Here is a 19,608-nt window from a genome sequence, read left to right as displayed (position 1 = left end):
TTTTTTTTTTTTTACTGTTGGGATGAGCAATCAAAAAGTTTTGTAGTTTATGTCCTGGATGGTGTAGCTCAGTGGATTGAGCTTGGGCTGTGAACCAAAGAGTCACCGGTTCGATTCCCAGTCAGGGCACACACCTGGGTTGCTGGCCAGGTCCCCAGTGGGGGCCATGTGAGAGGCAACCACACATTGATGTTTCTCTCCCTCTCTTTCTCCCTCCCTTCCCCTGTCTCCAAATAAATAAATAAAATCTTTTTTAAAAAAGTTTTGTAGTTTAGCAACCACAAAACACTCCTTGTCACTATACTTTCATTTTTACCTGTCCCTTCCACAAAGTTAAGATGCAGAGAGTTAAACTAAGACCTGATATTGAAAAAAAAAAAAAGAATAAAGGAAAACCATTCCCAAACTATTTTAAACTCCCATCACCAAACTAAAAGATAATAAATCTAGAAAGAACTAGCAAGAACACGTGGAACTGGATCCTAATGTACTGCTAGGGGGACTTTAAAAGAGACATCTGGTCCTGACTGGTGTGACTCAGTTGGCAAAGCGAGGGGTCGGTCGCCAGCTCGATTCTGGTCAGAGCACACACTGGGATTTCTGCCAGTCCTGGGTTGGGGGTGTGTGAGAGGCAACATATCAATGTTTCCCTCCCTATATGTATGTATGTATAGATAAATAAACAAACAAACCTTTCATAAAAAAACAGACATCTGTCAGCCCTGGCCAGGTAGCTCTATTGGTTGGAGTGCTGGCCCAATATTTCAAGGTTGCAAATTTGATCTTTGGTCAGGGCACATACAAAAATCAACCGATGAGCTCTGACTGGCATGGTTTAGTTGGCTGGGTGTCCTCCCACAAGTGAAGAAGGGCTGCTGGTTGGATTCCTGGTTGGGGCATATACCTGGGTTGCAGTTTGGTTCCCATCAGGCATGTGCAAGAGGCAACCAATCAATATTTCTCTCTCTCTTCCTCCCTTTCCTTCTTTCTAAAATAAATAAATAAATAAATAAATAAATAAAATCTTTTTAAAAAATCAGGCAATGAATACATAACTAAGTGGAACAACAAATCAATGTTTTGTTGTTGTTCTCTCTCTCACCCCTCTATAATCAATAAATATAAGTAAATAAAAGACATCTATCAACAGGGCACCTTAATTATATTCAAATTTAAAACACACATATCAGCCCTGGCTGGTGTAGTACAGTGGATTGAGCACGGACCTGCGAACCAGAGAATCTCAGTTCGATTCCCAGTCAGGGCACATACCAGGGTTGCAGGCCGGTTCCCTGCAGGCCAGTTCCCAGCAGGGGACGCACGAAAGGCAACCATACATTGATGTTTCCCTCCCTCTCTCCTTCCCTTCCTCTCTAAAGATCAATAAATAAAATAAAATAAAATAAAACACACATATCCTTTGACCAGATGAGCCCACTTTAGTGATTTAGCCTACAGAAACAGCACAACTATATATTTTTAATTTATTTTACTTTTTAAAGATTTTGTTTATTTATTTTTAGAGAGAGGAGAAGGGAAGGAGAGAAGGCACAACTGTATTTTTAAAAAGTCCGAACTAGTCGTGGCTGGTATGGCTCAGTGGATTGAGCACCAGCCTGAGAACCAAAGGGTGGCCAATTCGATTCTCAGTCAGGGCACATGCCTAGGCTGGGGTCCAGATCCCCAGGTTGGGGGCGTGTGAGAGGCAACAGATCGCTGTGTCTCTCACACATCAGTGTTTCTCTCTCTCTCCCTCTCCCTCCCCTGCTCTCTAAAAATAAATAAAATCTCAACCCTCTATTTCACCCCATGTAATCTGTAACCAGTCGAAATACTTCACCATTAGACTTATCATATAGAAAAATGATAGGCATTGAACAAACAAACAAAAAAAGGACAATTCTGTATCAAGTTAGCATTATCTTTATACCAATTCTCTCCAAGTATTTAGATTAATCAATAGAATTCCTTACATTTTGCCAGATTATTTATCTATGGATACTAGACAACTAAATGAACTTAAATTTCTATTCTGCAGCTAAATTATAAAAGCACTAGCTACAAAAGAAATTAATTTTAGAATCTAATGAAAGCAGGAAAGCGTGCTATTATCTCTCATAATAAAATTATTTTAAACATCATGTGAAAACACAAACAGGCCCATAATAAACCAAGGCCTAGATATAGCTAAGACCATGCTTTGTAGTGGTCAGCCCCAGTACAATACAGTATCTCTGTCTTTACCAAGTGGTCCATTTAAGGGGAAAAAGTAAGAGCATTAGCATAAATTTGTATCTTAACTTCATTCACTAAGTCAACAGAGCTATGAAGTATTTCAGTCTTAAAAGAATAGCTTTAATTTAACCCAACTTCACAATTTCCTTGTAGTTTTTCATTTGTTTTAATGCCTTCCTATCTTACAGGCATCCTAACTGCAAAGCCCAGGTACCAAAGTTTTACCATAATTCAAGAAAAATATACTCTATGTTGCAAATCAGTAAATATATAATCATATATTTTAAAAAGAAACACGTTTCCCAAATCAATATACAATTTCACCATCTGTGATGTGATATTTCTATTTAAAATATATTTTATTGATTATGCCATTACAGATGTTCTATTCCCCCCTTCATTCCCCTCCACCCTGCATACCCCCTACCCCACCATTTCCCCCTTTAGTTTATGCCCACATGTCTCAAGTTCTTTAGATTCTATATTTCCTCTATTATTCTTGCCCTGCCCCCTATTTTCTACCTACCGTCTATGCTACTTATTCTCTATACCTTCTCCTCCTCCCACTCCCCTGTTGATAACCCTCCATGTGATCTCCATTTCTATGGTTCTGCTCCTGATCTAGCTGCCCTCTTAGTTTGCTTCTGTTTTAGGTGTGGTTGTTAATAACTGTGAGCTTGCTGTCCTTTCACTGTTCATATTTTTCACTGTTCATACTTTTTATCTTCTTTTTCTTAGATAAGTTCCTTTAACATTTCATATAATAAGGGCTTGGTGATGATGAACTCCTTGAACTTGATCTCATCTGAGAAGCACTTTATCTGCCCTTCCATTCTAAATGAAAGCTTTGCTGGATAGAGCAATCTTGGATGTAGGTCCTTGCCTTTCATGACTTGGAATCCTTCTTTCCAGCCCCTTCTTGCCTGTAAGGTCTCTTTTGAGAAATCCGCTGACAGTCTGATGGGAACTCCTTTGTCTCTTGCTGCTTCTAGAATTCTCTCCTTCATTTTAATCTTGGCTAATGTAATGATGATGTGCCTTGGTGTGTTCTTCCTCGGGTCCAACTTCTTTGTGACTCTCTGAGCTTCCTGGACTTCCTGGAAGTCTATTTCCTTTGCCAGATTGGGGAAGTTCTCCTTTATTATTTGTTCAAATAAGTTTTCCACTTGTTGCTGTTCTTCTTCCCCTTCTGGTACCCCTATAATGTGGGTATTTGTAATGTTTAAAGATGTCCTGGAGATTCCTAAGCCTCTCCTCATTTTTTTGAATTCTTGTTTCTTCATACTTTTCTGTTTGGTCAGTTTTTTCTTCCTTCTGGTCCACTCCATTGATTTGAGTCCCAGTTTCCTTTCCATCACTATTGGTTTCCTGTGCATTTCCCTTCATTTCAATTAGTTTAGCCTTCATTTGTTCCTCTAATTTGTGACTAAAATCAATCAGTTCTGTGAGCATCCTGATGACCAGTGCTTTGAACTGGGCATCTGATAGGTTGGCTATTTCTTGGCCGCTTAGAGTTATTGGCTCTGGGGCTTTGAGTTCTTCTTGAGCCAGAATGTTTTGGTTTGTTTGCACCTGTTACATATGAGAGGCAAAGCCCTAGGTGTTCACCAGGGTGGGGCAACTCAGTTGCTGGGTTGTGATGCTGGGTTGTGGGGGCGGAGTCAAAGAGGGGCAATAGCGGTCCCCTCTGCTGTTTCCCCCTGCTGGGGCCTGCGCCGGTCTGTCTCACTGCTCACTCCTTGGCCTGGTTTATTTGCAGGCAAATGTGTGACCGCAGTCAGTCTGCCACCTTGCGCCCTCACGGGGTCTGCCCGTCGCTACCCCATGTCTGGGATCTGCCAACTGCCGCCCACATCTGAGTCGGTCCAGGGAATCTTTCCTGACCCACCCTGCTCCACTGCTGGCTCTGCCTCTCTCACCGGTCTGGCTGAAAGGTTCGTTATTATTGGACTTCCGTATAGTTCAATTTTCTATGTTTTGGCTGCATTTTTGTTACTAAAACTTTGTTGTCTTTAAACTTGGTTGTGTGAGGAGGTCCCTCTATTTCTTTTTTAATCCTTCTTAAAATCACCACATTGGTCAATGATGAAAACTCATATTGTCTCGAAGGAGATGATGACTTAAAATCACAATGAGCCCTGGCTGGTGTAGCTCAGTGGATTGAGCGTGGGCCTGCGAACCAGACAATCGCGGTTCAATTCCCAGTCAGGGCACATGCCTGGGTTGCAGACCAGTTCCCTGCAGGCCAGTTCCCAGCAGGGGACGCACGAAAGGCAACCATACATTGATGTTTCTCTACCTCTCTTCTTCCCTTTCCCTCTAAAGATAAATAAATAAAATATTTTTTAAAAAAATCACAATGACTTCATTACCCTATGACGTTGCCACCTCCCATTTAGAAAAGCTACCACAACTGCACACAGAATATACTAAACTCCTTAACCCTGTAACCTTCCATCACAGCTCCACTGTAACAAAATGGGTGAAATCCAGCAAGTCCTGTTCCAACTGTAAAACCTGGCACAAATGTAAGACATCCCAGATCCCTCTGACGTTTCCGCAACACTGTGACTATTCCTATCAACAGATGGGATGCAAGGGCTGAAAGGTTTCTATAGGCAAAGTACAAAAACAAAAATCTTTTGTTGCCATATCAGTTACATTAGTAAATTCTGTACTTGAGAACAGGTAGCAAGTTTACCACTACTCCACAAGCCAACTCTTCCAAGAAAATAAAACAAGATTCTACTGCAATAGGATTCTAGCATCATTCCCTACATTTTAGATTGCTTTCCGCATACATCATTTCATTTGATCCTCCCCAACACACTGTAAGATAGGGAGGGAAGTTGCTCTTCTTTCTTTTCCTAATGAGGAAACTGAAGCTTAGAGGCCTTACGTGGCTTGCCAGAAACAACATAGCTAATGAGCACAACTTAGGCTTGAACCCAGGATTTACTGATTTATCCACTCTCATGCTACAACAGTTTTCATTTTGAACATCTGATAGAAATATGAACTTAAAGCGTTTGTTAAGTTTTAGTTACAAAAGTGAAGATAAAAGCATTATATCAATATTGGTATCATAAAATTAAGATTAAAAGTAGTAATGAATATTACTTTCGGTAGCCTCTAGATTTACTGGGAATCTTAGTTCAATTCAATACAGATTTGATCTCATACTTTGTGTTTGCTCAACATTTCACTGATTGTAAAACTACATATAAATTCACCATAGAAAACTGCAAAATTGATTGACTGTAAGTAACAACTGGCCACATAAATTGCACAAACTTCCCCCAAACCATCCTTAATCTTGTGGCTTCACACTAAATTATGAAGTTCTCTATGTGAAATCCACTTTGATTACATCACTAGGTGAATTACAACAGCATAAGCATGTTGTTTCTGCATTAACACTTGCAATACGTACTCAATTTCTAGAGTACTTTTGGACAAAACCTAAAATCCAAAAGCTTAAAAGCACAGTCCAAGCAAAATATTCCTTTCTTTTTAATTAAAAAGGTTCATCTACCTTTGAGATGGATACCAAATAATACAATTAAAAATTATTAAAGATTTACAGAATAAAGCTGAAGAAACTATTTGAGATCAAAAAGGAGATGAGAAAATTGAAGCCCAGATAACTGACATTCCTAACAGCAATCACATAGTCAATAATGGTGCAAACTCTCTACCAATCTAGTTTCCCATTATTGTAAATGTCTCTGCATCCAATAAAAGGTGATCCTAAAGAAAGTCACTAACACCTAAAATGTAAGATACATATTTTTTAAAGAAACATTGAAGAGCCAAAAACTAGGGGACAAGATTGTGTCCAATGACAGTCTTTGGGAAACAGAATCTCTTAAAGCACTCAAAGCTCCAAACCACATGAGCTAAAAAGTGTCTCTTTAATCCAATGCAAGCTATCAAGTAGCTTTTAATAACTAACATTGCTATCAACCACCATAACAGTTCTTTTCCCCATCTCAATACTATTCATTTACTCAACAAGTATCTAAGGGCATATTATGCTGGGAACTCCAGTTAGGTACTAGAGACTCCAAGGAGCTAAACAGACATGGCCTCTTGTTCTTGTAGTGCACAGCTGGGTGCACCTCACATCCCCCTCTGCAATATGAATACTTCCTTCATAACTCAGCATTCCACTTTACCCTCCTAAGGTGTTAACCAGAACTACAACAGATTTAAAAACTGACTTTACCACTCCTCACGGCCTGGGGCAAATTTCATAAACTTTTCACAATAAACCTTCCTGGTTCACAACCCTCGTCTCAGAAGACTGCTAGCTCTACCCTCACTTCACTAGAAACATGATTTAGGAGCAACCATTATGTTTTGGGGGAAAGCACCTTTGGGGGCCCCCTTTATGAGCCAGGAGACTTACAGCTTCTCCCTCTCTGCTTCTTTCCAATGGATTCTTCCATACAGCCCTGGATATACCTCGTCAAGAAGCACCTAATTTTACCAAGTATGTTCCTGAAGACATGCACAAATAACTTTGGGCAACAAATCTGTTTCCCTTACATAAATCCATTATATTAGGAGATGCTCCATTTTCAGTTTTAAGTTTCTCACATTTCCAATTCTTCCCTACCTCTGAAGTTCTTAAGATCTATAGACAAAAAGCACTCTCACATAAGTTGTAATTAGTAAGAAATACCATAGGTGACCCAAGGCAGAAATTCACAAACCTGGCTGACCAGAATCATTCAGGGAGCTTTGTAGGGATGGATTCCCGAACCCCTCCTTCACCTGGTCTTTAATTCACCTGGTCCTGTGTGAGGCCCAAGAAACAGCATTTTAGGCAATTCATACTTATGGCCAGTATTTAACTAGCTAAGTCCTGAACTAAAGAATCTGGCCTAAAAGCTGAGACACTTGAGTCCCTCCCATGGCTTGCCATTAACTACAAGTGGGGCTGCACGACTGTGCTGAGGGTCACAAGACCTGCTCTGGGTCATCTGAAAATGAGGGAGGTAGAGCTGAAAGAGGCCTTCATAGCCCTATCCAGGTTGCTCAGTTGGTTAGACCATCGTCCTGATACAACAAGGTTGTGGGTTCAATCTCCGGTCCGTGCACATACAAGAAGCAACCAATGAATGCATCAATAAGTGGCATAACAAATCAGTGTTTCTCTCCCCTGCCCACCACCCCTCTGAAATCAGGTTTTTAAAAAACTGGATATTTGAAAGAGGCCTTCATACGCAGCCAATCTAAAATTCTAGAAGTTAGTTTAATATTGCATAAGTACTGGACTTGGTTTACTCAAAACAGTGTCATTCTGCACAAAAACAATGTGGACCAAAACTCTTGCCCTACAGAAAGTGCCTTGAATCTAAAAAGGAGAGATCCTGGCCACCTCTCAATATACAAATCACAAGCATTTTATGTACAAAAAAAAAAAAGCTCCTGGGGGGTGGGCTGGGGTGGAGGAAAAGGCAAAAAACTGTACTTGAACAACAACTAAAATTTTTTTAAAAATCATCTCCTGTAATTCAACCCAGGCCTTCAGGGCATCACTGTCACACTGAGAAACTAAGTTGAACCTTAACTACAAAAGTATGCGCACTTTTTTTATTGTGAAAAAAACAGATCCTATCAGATAACAAAGGCGATATCAAGATACTAAAACAGTCAAGAATTTAGGCCTTGCTCTGGAAAAGACACCTAAACATCAAAACCTAACAGTAGTAGCTTCTGTGCAGGTGAGATTACCAAACCCAAAAGGAGTTTAGTAAAGTGGAATTGACCCCATTATTTTCCCACTGAATATACCCTATTATTTTTAGGTAGGCTTTCCAGCCCAAAATACAAGCAACGATACGATCTTAGTGGTCCTAAGCTGTACAATACGATACATCAAGCAGCATGATTTCCACCTAAGAAACAACACTGTAATCTTTTGCAGAACTGTTTGACCAGCGTTCCCCGAGCTTTCTCAACCACCTCCGAACCATCCTTCCCACCCGAGTACTACCAGGTCAGGAGAATGCCCAGCTACACAGTCAGGCGGCCACTCCTCCTTCCCACAAGTCCCCAGCCCGCACCGCTCACCACAGGGGCTCCTCTGGCCTCTCGCCACGGCAGACTCCCAAAAACCCGGTCCAGAAGAGGGGTGCACTCAGCTCCCGAGGGTCCGCAGGCATTTACCCGGACGCTCCGGGGGTAGCGCTTCACACCCCTAACCCAATAGGCCCGTCCCGCCAGGTCCGGGAAGGCCGCCCCATTCCCCGGGGCGAGGGTCTGGGCCAAGCTGGGCCACTGAGTTCCACTCCCCGTGCCTCCCCCTGGCGGCTGCCGCCGCCCAAAAAAACCCTCTTTGGGCCACACACGGTCCACAGCCCCCCGCCGCCACCTCCTCCACGGGGTGACAGCAGCCGCTCCCGACCGAGGCCGGCCCCACCTCCAGCTCCTCCTTACACCCGGAGGAGACGGGAGGGGGGGGCAGGGAGCAGTGGTGGGCTTCTTACCGGGCGGCAGGACATGGCGAGACCCGCCACGGCACGGCCTCCTCCGCCACCCCACGAGGCTCCCAGCCAGGGCCGGCGGGGGGCAGCGCCAGGGCCGCTGAAGTGTCCAGTCGGGGTCTTCCTCCGTCGCTGCCGCCTTTCACAAGCACAACAACATGGCGGCAGCGGCTACACAGAGCGCGCTCCCGACACAGAGCCGGCCGCAAGTGGAGGGCGCGCGCACGCTGGGGCCCTCGGCGCTGGGTAGGGGAAAGGGGGCGGGCCCCTGAATAGTTGGTCACGCCCCTAGAAGGCCGGGGCTTCAGAGCTCAGGAATGCCCGCAGTGATAGAGAAGCTGATGAAGAAACCATGATGGAGAAGGAGGGGCAAACCACTGGGAAATGGGCGAACATGAAAAGCCAAAGGTGATCCTACAGATTTCTAAGAGGCATCTTTTCCTAGCTCTGTCTCTGAACAAGACAATGCCTCACTCTACTTAACCAGTGAAATAGAACATTAGTACATAGTATATTTCACCTGTAGTGATAAGGTTAAAGCTAATTTAATACAAGCAATGTAAACTTAGTGTGCTCAAGGTTCTACTTATAATGCTGTTTTTGAAATAGTATTAGTTTGACTACTTAAACTAAAGCTCAGCCGGATAAAGTGAGTTTTCAAATAAAAATAAATAAATAGTAATCCATCTTAACAGCCTGGAGAATTCTACATACCAGTACTGAATTACCTTAGTCCCTAACAGATTTACCTCCTCAGAGTTGCATTTTAACATTATACCCTTGACTTTACTAGAAAATGGCTGAGAAAACCGATAAAATTAAATCTATCCTTGCACTTGTATTGTTTTTTTCACAGTATTCTCTGCAATAATTTATCCATTTTTCATGTTTGTTACCTTTCTATCCATTCTGATGTAAAAGCTATTTGAAGATAAGGATCCTGTTTGTTTTGTTCATTGTGTTACCCCCAGCACCTAGAATTACACATGAAAAGTAGTAGTGGGCAGTCAAATTTCTTGATTAATAGTCAATACTTATTTATACAGTTCATCTAATTGAATTTCACAGCTATAATAGGTGCTGTTATTATCTTCATTATACAGATGAACAAGCTGCAGCACAGAATAGCTGCACTATACCAAAATTCAAATCCAAACTCAACTGACAACAAAAACTATGCTGTATTTCACACTTCATGGCATCATCACCTGAACTAAAATCTCACGTAAGAAATTACATTTGAGTTTAAAGGAAGGATTTGCTGTCCTTCCACAGAAACAGGTGTGGTCTCTTTCTGATAATTAGTGTTACACAGCTGATTGTGTGTCTTTTCACCTTGGCTTCCAGAAAGCCCAAAGCTAAATTTGAAGGTCGGTGGTGGCCTATTGTTAGTCTTTTGGATCCACATACTAACACTGGTTTTTCCTTCCAGCCTCAACTTCGCACTTCCATTTTTACTTTTTTTTTCTTTTTTCTTCATATTTGCTGTCCTCATTTCTCCTTTCTGTTATATGATTATAGCCTTTATGGAACGAAAGAGGAAAGAGTAAGTGCAAAGAATAGGTGAATATCAAATAAAATACAGGGTTTCCCACCTGTTTCTATAGGTTCCCATCAGTTTCCTTCCCCTCTGGGCACAAGTTCTGCCACCCAAACCTTTGCTCAGGTAAAGAAAGGTGAAAGGATGGGTTTCTATAGTTGGGTGGCCTCTGATTAGATCAAAGCTAACACTTGCCTCTAGAACAGCTTCCCCAAGGAGGAGGCTCAGGGCAAAGAGTCAGCCAATCCCACAGCTCCCCAGGAATCCACAAGGAGATGGAAATTGTTGGCATGTCACTTTGACCTGTCTTCAGGCTGAGTATCACCCTGTTTGATTTTAATCTAGACTAAGGAATTTAAAAATGAATCTTCAACTAATATATAGGATGCAGGAGGTATTTCTCTGTGCTCATAAAATCACTATTTGTGCCTCCTCATTCTCATAATCACTGACAAGATTGAACCTTAAGATGTGCTGATGCTGTATGAGTGCTTTACATGTGTATCTAATGCAATTTTAACAACCCAATGAGCAGGTATTGTTCCTCTCCCCCATTTTACATAGGAAGTGTAAAGATCAGGATTTGAATCCAAACGGTTTGATTCCCAGAGCATACTTTGAAACTTCATACTGCACTTCATTTCCACTACTGCCCACCTGCTTACTGTTAGGGCAGATCTTAGCAAATTATCTCTAAATAAGAAAGAGAAAACTGCTGCCTGGCCCTGAAAACTCACTTTAAAGGAAAGGGCTTATCAAGGAACAATGGAAAGAATCCTGGTCTGAAGCTAAAAGACAAATCTGAATCATTGTGCCTCCACTTGTTCTTTATTATCCTTTTCTATGCCTCAGGTTTCTCCTTGGCCCTGTGAGATCCTAATCGTTACATTACTCACCTCACAGAGGTATGTAAGTGTTCTTTAAGGTAATGAGCTTGGAAACTTCTCGTACCCTATGAAAAGTCAAATCAATGGATGGGATTTGGGGGGACTTTGGCTAAAAGCAAAGCCCTAAACTTTGTGTGGTGAATGAAGGAAAGAGATAGAAAACTAATCCAGGCTCAGTGAGAGCTTCTTGCTCACTGAGGGGCCCCCTCTACCCCTCTAAATTCCACCCCTCCTCCTACTACCACCCTTTCAGCCTTCTTTCCCCTATCTTCAAAGCCAAAAATGTTCTTCCAGCTGCTCAGAGACTCTTTGAAGTAGCCTAAGATAGATGGAAAGGTTGATTGATGGAGGCTTCCCAAGGTCAAGCAGGCCCCTGGAGGCCCCCAAAATGCAGCCTTCGAAAAACTAGGTCCTGCTGCTTAATGATAAAAGTCCCTTCCCCTTCAGTGGGTGCTTTGTGTGGTTTACCCCCAAACTCTCATAACTTTTTCACATCTTCTTGACCTCCCAGCCCAGCAGACAGGGTAGCTGGAACTCTCAGCTCTTGAGGAACCACTTGCCCAGGGTCAGATAGAAACTAGAATTGGATGCACATTTAAGTGATTCAAATCTCCAGTGATGTTCCAGGCACCACACTGCAGCTCTATTGCTAGGGTGGGTCAGTTCAACTCAAATTTGGCATGGAGTGGTGGTCTTCAACGTGCGGTCCACAGATCTCTAGGGAGCCAAAGATTCTTTCAGGGACCAATGTGGGTCAAACTGTTTTAATAATAATACTAAGAACTTATTTGTCTTTTTTTAACCAAGTTGACATTTGAACTGATGCTACAAAAGCAGCAGTGGTAAAAATCTATTCAAGGCAGTGGTCCCCATCTGTACTAACAGCCATCATCAATTTCTTCACTAACACGCACTAATATTCAACAAAATGCCAGTTTCCCTTAAGAATGTCCTTGACAAAGCAATAAAAAATCATTTGACTAACTCTAGATCTGTTTAACAGTCTCTGTGATGAAATGGAAATTACACATAAAGCACTTCATTTCACTGTTTTATGGAGGCAAAATTCAACTAGCATAAAATGATCCATTTTAAAGAATAGCGACATTTAGAACATTCACAATATTGTGCAACCATAACCTCTAGCCAGTTCCAAAACACTTGCATCACTCTAAAATAACACCCCAGCCTTGGCTGGTGTGACTGTGGGTTGAGTGCCAGCCTGTGAACCGAAAGGTCACTGGTTCGATTCCCAGTTCAGGACTCATGCCCCGGGTGTGGGCAGGTCCCTGGCTGGGGGCATGTGAGAGGCAGCCAACTGATGTTTCTCTCACATACTGATGTTTCTCTCCTCCTCTTTCTCTCTCTCTGAAAATAAATAAATAAATAGACTTCCGGACAAGATGGAGGCATAGGTGGAAACTTTGTGCCTCCTCACACAACCAAGTTTAAAAACAACAAAGTTTTACTAACAAATACGCAACCAAAACACAGAAAATTGAACTATACGGAAGTCCGACAACAACAAACCGTTCAGGTAGACTGGTAAGAGGGGCAGAGCCAGCGGCTGGTGGAGCGGGTTTTCGCGGGAAAACTCGGCTGGACGGACCCAGGTGCGGGCAGCGGATGGCGGATCCCAGGCGTGGGGTTGCGGCGGGCAGACCCAGTGAGGGTGCAAGGCAGCAGGCTGACCACGGTCACACGTTCGTGTGCAAATAAACCAGGCGAAGGAGTGAGCAATGAGGTGGACCGCGCAGGCCCCAGTGGCCGGGAAGCAGCAGGTGGGACCACAATTGCCCCTCTTTGACCCCGCCCCCACATACAACGTCACAAACCAGCGACCTGGGTGGCCCCTCTCTGACCCTGCCCCCACGTATAGCGTCACAACCCAGCGACTGAGTTGCCCCACCCTGGTGAACACCTAGGGCTTTGCCTCTCATACGTAACAGGTGTGAACAAACCAAAACATTCTGGCTCAAGAAGAACTCAAAGCCCCAGAGCCAATAACTCTAAGCAACCAAGAAATAGCCAACCTATCAGATGCTCAGTTCAAAGCACTGGTCATCAGTATGCTCACAGAACTGGTTGATTTTAGTCACAAATTAAAGAAACAAATGAAGGCTAAACTAATTGAAATGAAGGGAAATGCACAGGAAACCAATAGTGATGGAAAGGAAACTGGGACTCAAATCAATGGAGTGGACCAGAAGGAAGAAAAAACTGACCAAACAGAAAAGTATAAAGAAACAAGAATTCAAAAAAATGAGGAGAGGCTTAGGAACCTTCAGGATATCTTTAAACATTTCAACATCCGAATTATAGAGGTACCAGAAGGGAAAGAAGAACAGCAACAAGTGGAAAACTTATTTGAACAAATAATAAAGGAGAATTTCCCCAATCTGGCAAAGGAAATAGACTTCCAGGAAGTCCAGGAAGCTCAGAGAGTCACAAAGAAGTTGGACCCGAGGAAGAACACACCAAGGCACATCATCATTACATTAGCCAAGATTAAAATGAAGGAGAGAATTCTAGAAGCAGCAAGAGATAAGGGGACAGTCACCTACAAAGGAGTGCCCATAGATGACTGTGACTGAATTTCTCAAAAGAGAACTTACAGGCAAGAAGGGGCTGGAAAGAAGGATTCCAACTCATGAAATCCAAAGACCTACATCCAAGATTGTTCTATCCAGCAAAGCTTTCATTTAGAATGGAAGGGCAGATAAAGTGCTTCTCAGATGAGATCAAATTCAAGGAGTTCATCATCACCAAGCCCTTATTATATATTATATCATATTATTATATGAAATGTTAAAGGAACTTATCTAAGAAAAAGAAGATAAAAAGTATGAACAGTGAAAAATATGAACAGTGAAAGGACAGCAAGCTCACAGTCATTAACAACCACACCTAAAACAAAAGCAAACTAAGAGGGCAGCTAGATCAGGAGTGAACCATAGAAATTAAGATCACATGGAGGGTTATCAACAGGGGAGTGGGAGGAGGAGAAGGGGGGAGAAGGTATAGAAATAAGTAGCATAGACAGTAGGTAGAAAATAGATAGGGGGAGGTCAAGAATATTATGGGAAATATAGAATCTAAAGAACTTGAGACACGTGGACATAAAGTAAAGTGGGGAAATGGTGGGGGAGGGGGTATGCAGGGTGGAGGGGAATGAAGGGGGGAATAGGACAACAGTAATGGCATAATCAATAAAATATATTTTAAAAACAAATTAATAATCTTTTATTTATTTATTTTTAAAATTTTATTTATTTGTTTTTAGAGAGAGGGGAAGGGAGAGAGGAAGAGAGGGGGAGAAACATCAATGTGTGATTGTCTCACGGGCACCCCCTTCTGGGTACCTGGCCTGCAACCCAGGCATGCTCCCCGACCAGGAATTACACCAGCAGCCCTTTGGTTCACAGTCCAGCACTCAATCCACTGAGCCACACCAGCAAGGGCGTAAATAATCTTTTAAAAATAGAGAATAAAATTAAGCTCCATACCTACCCATCAGTTACTCCCCACACAGAAAGCACTTGTACTATGTGCAGAATGATGGTTATCTCAAGGAAAAGCACTTGTGTGATTGTTTGAGTTGCAAACTGAACTAGCCTCTTTTTAAGGGGGAAAAAGGTATTTTTTAAAAACCCTATTTTTACTTGAAAGAGTGGACAACATGCAAATTATAGTTATTCAGATTTGTGTATTTGGCAGAGAGTTTTGAAAAACTGTATACAATGACCTTGTCACATGAAGTAAAACAGCTAATAGTATTTGTTGCCAATGGTAAAATTCTAGCTTAACTAGACTCTTGGAAAACTTGAATGGTCCACTGTAAACTTGACAACTTTCCAACCCCTAATGTCTTTTCTTCTTAGATTGTGGTAACATTAACAAAAGTCCATTTTTGATATTGTGTATGAAATGTGCCAACATTTGGAAGAGCTGCGTAACCCAGTGAACCAATATTTTCCAAATGACCAATGTGTCATGTTACCAAATCATGTATGAATAAAAGATCCATTCAAAGTGCAAGATAAATCAGTGGTTTAGTATAACTGAATACAAAAAATTCATTCATATTAATCTATGCGACCAAACTTTAAGAAACTATAATTATCAAGTTTTAGTACAGTATCAAATAATAATTATCTTAATTATATGAGGTTGGATTATCTTCAATTAAAACAAATTGCCACAGATAATGCAGAAAGATATGAGAATGTAAAATTATTCTATTAACTCAAACTCTAATGAGAACAAATATTTAAAACCATACCATTTTTCTTACTAACATTTTTGTGTTGAAAAATTATTTTTCATAAAAAATATGTAATTTATGGTAACATGCCTACAATATTTTGGCTTACAATATTTTTAAATCATATTATTTTTATAAAGGAATAAATATTTAATATTTTGTCAGTTTTCATTTCTAGCAAGTAAATATAAATTGACATAACTTACATAAGCAAGAGCTTTTTTTAGGGTTCTCAGTAATTTTTTTAAAACCAACAAGTTTGAGAACCAATTAAAGTAGTCATTGGAATTTCTCACCCACAAAGGCGTTTTTAATTGGTACATAGATTTTTAAAAATTTAAATAGTTATGTTTAATATATTTGGAAAAATACAGCGTCACAGATCTCTTTGCTTAGAATGAAGCTAAATTTTCTTAAAGTGATTGATTGGTTTAAAGAAAAATATGAAGTCTTTATTAGTGAGAAGCTGATATGTCAAAAATTAGTGAGGATAGTACCCACAGGACTGGATTTGGAGAAACACTCAAATAGTGATTGGGGTTTTAATGAGGCAGACCTGCCACTAGACCTTACTCTGTGGGTCATTCCATCCAGAAAATGAATTCCTGTGGGAGTTAAGTGAGTGACCACATGCACAGTGGTGCTCAGCAGAGGTGCTTCCTCCCCATTCTCCCAGGGAGAGGTGCCTGGCAGCCTAATGTCAGGGATGGCCTGCTGCAAGGGGAGGTAGGAGGCCTGGATTCCTGACTCAGCTGACTCATTGTCTGACCTGGCCCCACCCTCAAGGCCTCAGTTTTCTCATCCAAAAATGACAGGATAGGCTGCTATCTTCTCTTTGGAGCCTCCCAATCTTACCAACCATCCTTTGATTAAAGGATCCAGCCTTATCTTATTCAATTATTGCATCAAAGAATCACAGAATTGCAGCTGGAAAGAACTCAAGAACTCCAAAAGTCTCCCTGGTATACCCCCAACCCCCCAATTCAACAAATGAAGAAACTGATACCTAGAAAAGTTAAGCAAGTTGCCTAGTCACATGGTTGGGAGTGAGGTGGGGGGAGATGGTTGTGGCTAGGTTCTGCCCCAGGATCCAGTGGGGAAATGAGCGAGCTTCCTCTATACTTTGATAAATGACTTAGGTGTTTGGTGGTTTGGACACTGCTCACGCCTTAACAAATAACCTGCAATTCTGCTGGGAATAGAAGAATCAGTGCTGTTTGGTTGGGAACACTGTGTTAACGTGATTGATTGATGGATGGATGGATTGCTTCTGCCGTTACTAACTAAATCCACCTTTGAAATAGCAGTCACCCCCCCCTCTAAATTGCCCCAGGGAAGTCAGAGGGGATGAAATTAACAAGAACAGGATAGAAAGGGATTTCAGGGGAGGTGGACCATGGGGGAGAAAGGAGGCTTTTCTTCCTCCTCTCCACCACCCTTCCCTGTCTACTTCCTCTCCCCTACCTTCCAAGATAAAAGACAACACACTCGTTTCAGCGCCCAGCTTGCTCTACCCAAAGCTTCTCTGCAGCCTGGGCCAACTCACAGCTACAAATAGAACCAGAATCCACTGAAAATAGCTCCTCCTCCCTTCTGCCCAGAATTTCCAAGTGCTGGCAGGGATGCCCTGCCCCCACCAGCCAGGCCCCAAGCAGTGAACTCAGGTAGAGAGAAACACCAAGGCCACATTTTGGGACAGTCTCAGGAACAACAGCCCCAATAAGAGCTGACTCTTATTAAATACTGGCTCAGTACCAGTACCACTGGAAGCTTTAGTTCTCAGCAAACCAGTGAGAAAGGTCCAAGAGATGAACCCATCATGCAGACGAGACTCAAGAGAGGCAAGGAGCTTGCTCAAGGTTACACAGCCAGTAGGAGGTGAAGGTGGAGTCCACGTGGTTAATTTAACCACTGCACTATGCCCCCCCCTCCTTGCAAGGCCTGTGCACCAACTAGCTTCAGATCCCTGAGGCAGTGGGGAGCGCAAGTCTTCCAGACCCTCCTTTAACAACTGGGGAAACTGAGATTCAGAGAAAGGAAAGTCTTGCCCAAAGGCACTCAGTAAACAAGTAAATCAAGTACCCAGGTCTCTCAGCTCAGAGGCCAATGTTTTTTTCAAAGGTTGGAGCAAACAGAGGCTCCCTTGTTCCTTTTATGTAGAAGCCCCATGGGTCTTTTTCTTTTTCTTACCTCCCCTCACTCCCCTGCATTTCAGCCTCCTCCCATTTCCCACCAGAGCAGAGAGCCTGCCCCAGACACCCTACTAGCAGCCAGGCATCCTGAGATTACCTCTTTTTCCCCTTCTGCTCCCGGTGTTTAATGTTCTAGGGGAAGAGAACAAACAGCAGGGCATAAATCATGGGTGACACAGGCTGGCTTTCTCTGCTGAATATGAAGCAGCAGACAGGACCCAGCCATGGAAGAGAATTAGCAGGGATTTGCTGGCTCATTTAAATCCAAGGTCCAAAAGTACACATTTCTCCTACCCCTGAGAATGAGGTAAATTTTTCTCTACCCCAAGATCCCATTTGTTATAAAACAATTCTCTGAAACAGTCTTAACCTCTAAAGTGATGACAAGAAAAACTAGAATGAGGCCATGGACGCTCTGCTGCGGAGGAATTAAATTATTTAAGATGCGATCGAGGGGTATGAAATAGAGTCTCACACCTAGCGTCAGAGGATTTCAGTCCCATTCCCAGCTCTATTGCACTTATATGGAGTCTGCAGAGCTGCCTCTGTTTCCCCAGTGTGTCTGAGAATCAAGGAGTCCAAAGAGTGTGCACACTTAGTCAATCCCTTTTTTATTGCAAGTGCTTGTTGAGTAGTCACTTTGTCTAGATACAGGGGTGTCCAACCTGAGGTTTGCGGACCATGTGCATCCCAGGATGGCTATGAATGTGGCCCAACACAAAATCGTAAATTTATTTAAAACATTATGAGATGTTTTTTGTGAGTGTCAAAATGTATTTAATGTGTGGCCTGAGGCAACTCTTCTTCTCCAGTGTGGCCCAGAGATGCCACCCCTTGGAAGCATGCTAAGCTTTGCAGATGTAACAGTGTCCAAGACAAAGCCCATCCCTGCCTTTGTAGGACTTATAGTCCAGATTGCAAGACAGAGTTGACAGAGTCTGACATAGAGACAGAAGGGTTCAAGTTAATCAGGCAAAAGTCAAGAGAAAGGGTGACTCAAGGAAAGGGAACAGCACATGCAAAGACCCAGAGACAAAAGAGGGCCAACCTACTTGCTGAACCAACCAATTGGAGCAAGTATTTAGTTCGGCATCTTTTTGTGAGGCCAGCTTACCATTCTAAGCCTGGAATCTTGCTGAAATTCCATGATTTTGTGCTATGTTAATCATAGAGTGTAGGCTGAATTCCATAATGGTTGCATTCTTTTAATATTACGAATGCCTTCATCAGCACCTCTAGGAAATAATCAGCCCTGTTCCAGCAAGTCTCTGGATGTTGACAGATCCTTTTATTGGCTGTATTCCATCTGTCTCCGTGAGTCCTACATTCTTGACTTTTTAAGGTTGAGTGTTCTAGAAGCTGACCCTCGCCATCCTCCTTTGCCAGGCATATATGGCATAAAAGCACAACTGGTGTGATCTGGAGGCCTTGGTCTTTTGGGGAAGTTATAGAATGACATCCAACCAGAAAGAAAAAATAAAGCTCCAACATCCTCTACCCCCAGCCCAATGGCGTGAAAGATTGCCAAGAATGTCTCTGTGGCTCCAGAGGCAGGAAATGGGATCAGAGGTGTAGGTGGAAATGAGTCTGTGTTCTCCACCAATGAGACTCAGAGAGGCTGGGTAACTTGCTCAGGGTCCCGAAGCAAGGAAATGGCTGGGCCAGCTTTCGAACTGAAGCAATTGGCCTATGATTTTAAAATTTGTTTCTGAGGAATGATATTACATAGCTATCATCAAAATAAACAGAACAAAACAAGACTTCGCCAGCTGAATACATTTGGGACATGCTGAGTTCAACAAAGGTAACCAGTTATTTTCTTTGCAGCAGGATTTTCCAGAGCCTTGATATGCTGATATACAGTGACCTTTTAAGAGGAGGTTATGGAGTTTTAGAGTTTTAAGAACATATTTAAGCTGAGTTTCTGAGAAACTACTGGCATCTGGGCTCCTTGGAACCGCTTTGAGAAATACTTTACTAACTATCCCGTGTTTTC

The 19,608-nt window shown here is 42.3% G+C and overlaps 1 protein-coding gene and 1 pseudogene across 14 annotated transcripts in view; one reads left to right on the top strand and one right to left on the bottom strand.

Annotated features, from left to right (window-relative positions):
- Nucleotides 1-8,926, bottom strand: part of MTMR3 (myotubularin related protein 3) — a 131,478-nt gene extending 122,552 nt beyond the window's left edge. For 9 of the 14 annotated variants that reach the window (XM_053669645.1, XM_053669652.1, XM_053669654.1 and 6 more), the window contains exon 1: nt 8,733-8,926. The gene's annotated coding sequence lies outside the window, so the exon portion shown is untranslated. Of the gene's footprint in view, nt 1-692; nt 884-904; nt 989-6,953; nt 7,037-8,316; nt 8,670-8,732 lie in introns of those variants that run through there. The other 5 variants (XM_053669646.1, XM_053669647.1, XM_053669648.1 and 2 more) reach the window with 5 other exon arrangements.
- On the top strand, nt 4,312-4,375 carry LOC128628106 (uncharacterized; annotated as a pseudogene).
- Nucleotides 8,927-19,608: the final 10,682 nt, after the last annotated feature.

The sequence above is a fragment of the Artibeus jamaicensis genome, unplaced genomic scaffold (genome assembly GCF_021234435.1).
Source record: "Artibeus jamaicensis isolate MK-2021 breed Jamaican fruit bat unplaced genomic scaffold, CSHL_Jam_final contig_525, whole genome shotgun sequence".
In the NCBI taxonomy this organism is placed as follows: domain Eukaryota; kingdom Metazoa; phylum Chordata; class Mammalia; order Chiroptera; family Phyllostomidae; genus Artibeus; species Artibeus jamaicensis.
This window is presented reverse-complemented; position numbering and strand designations above follow the sequence as displayed.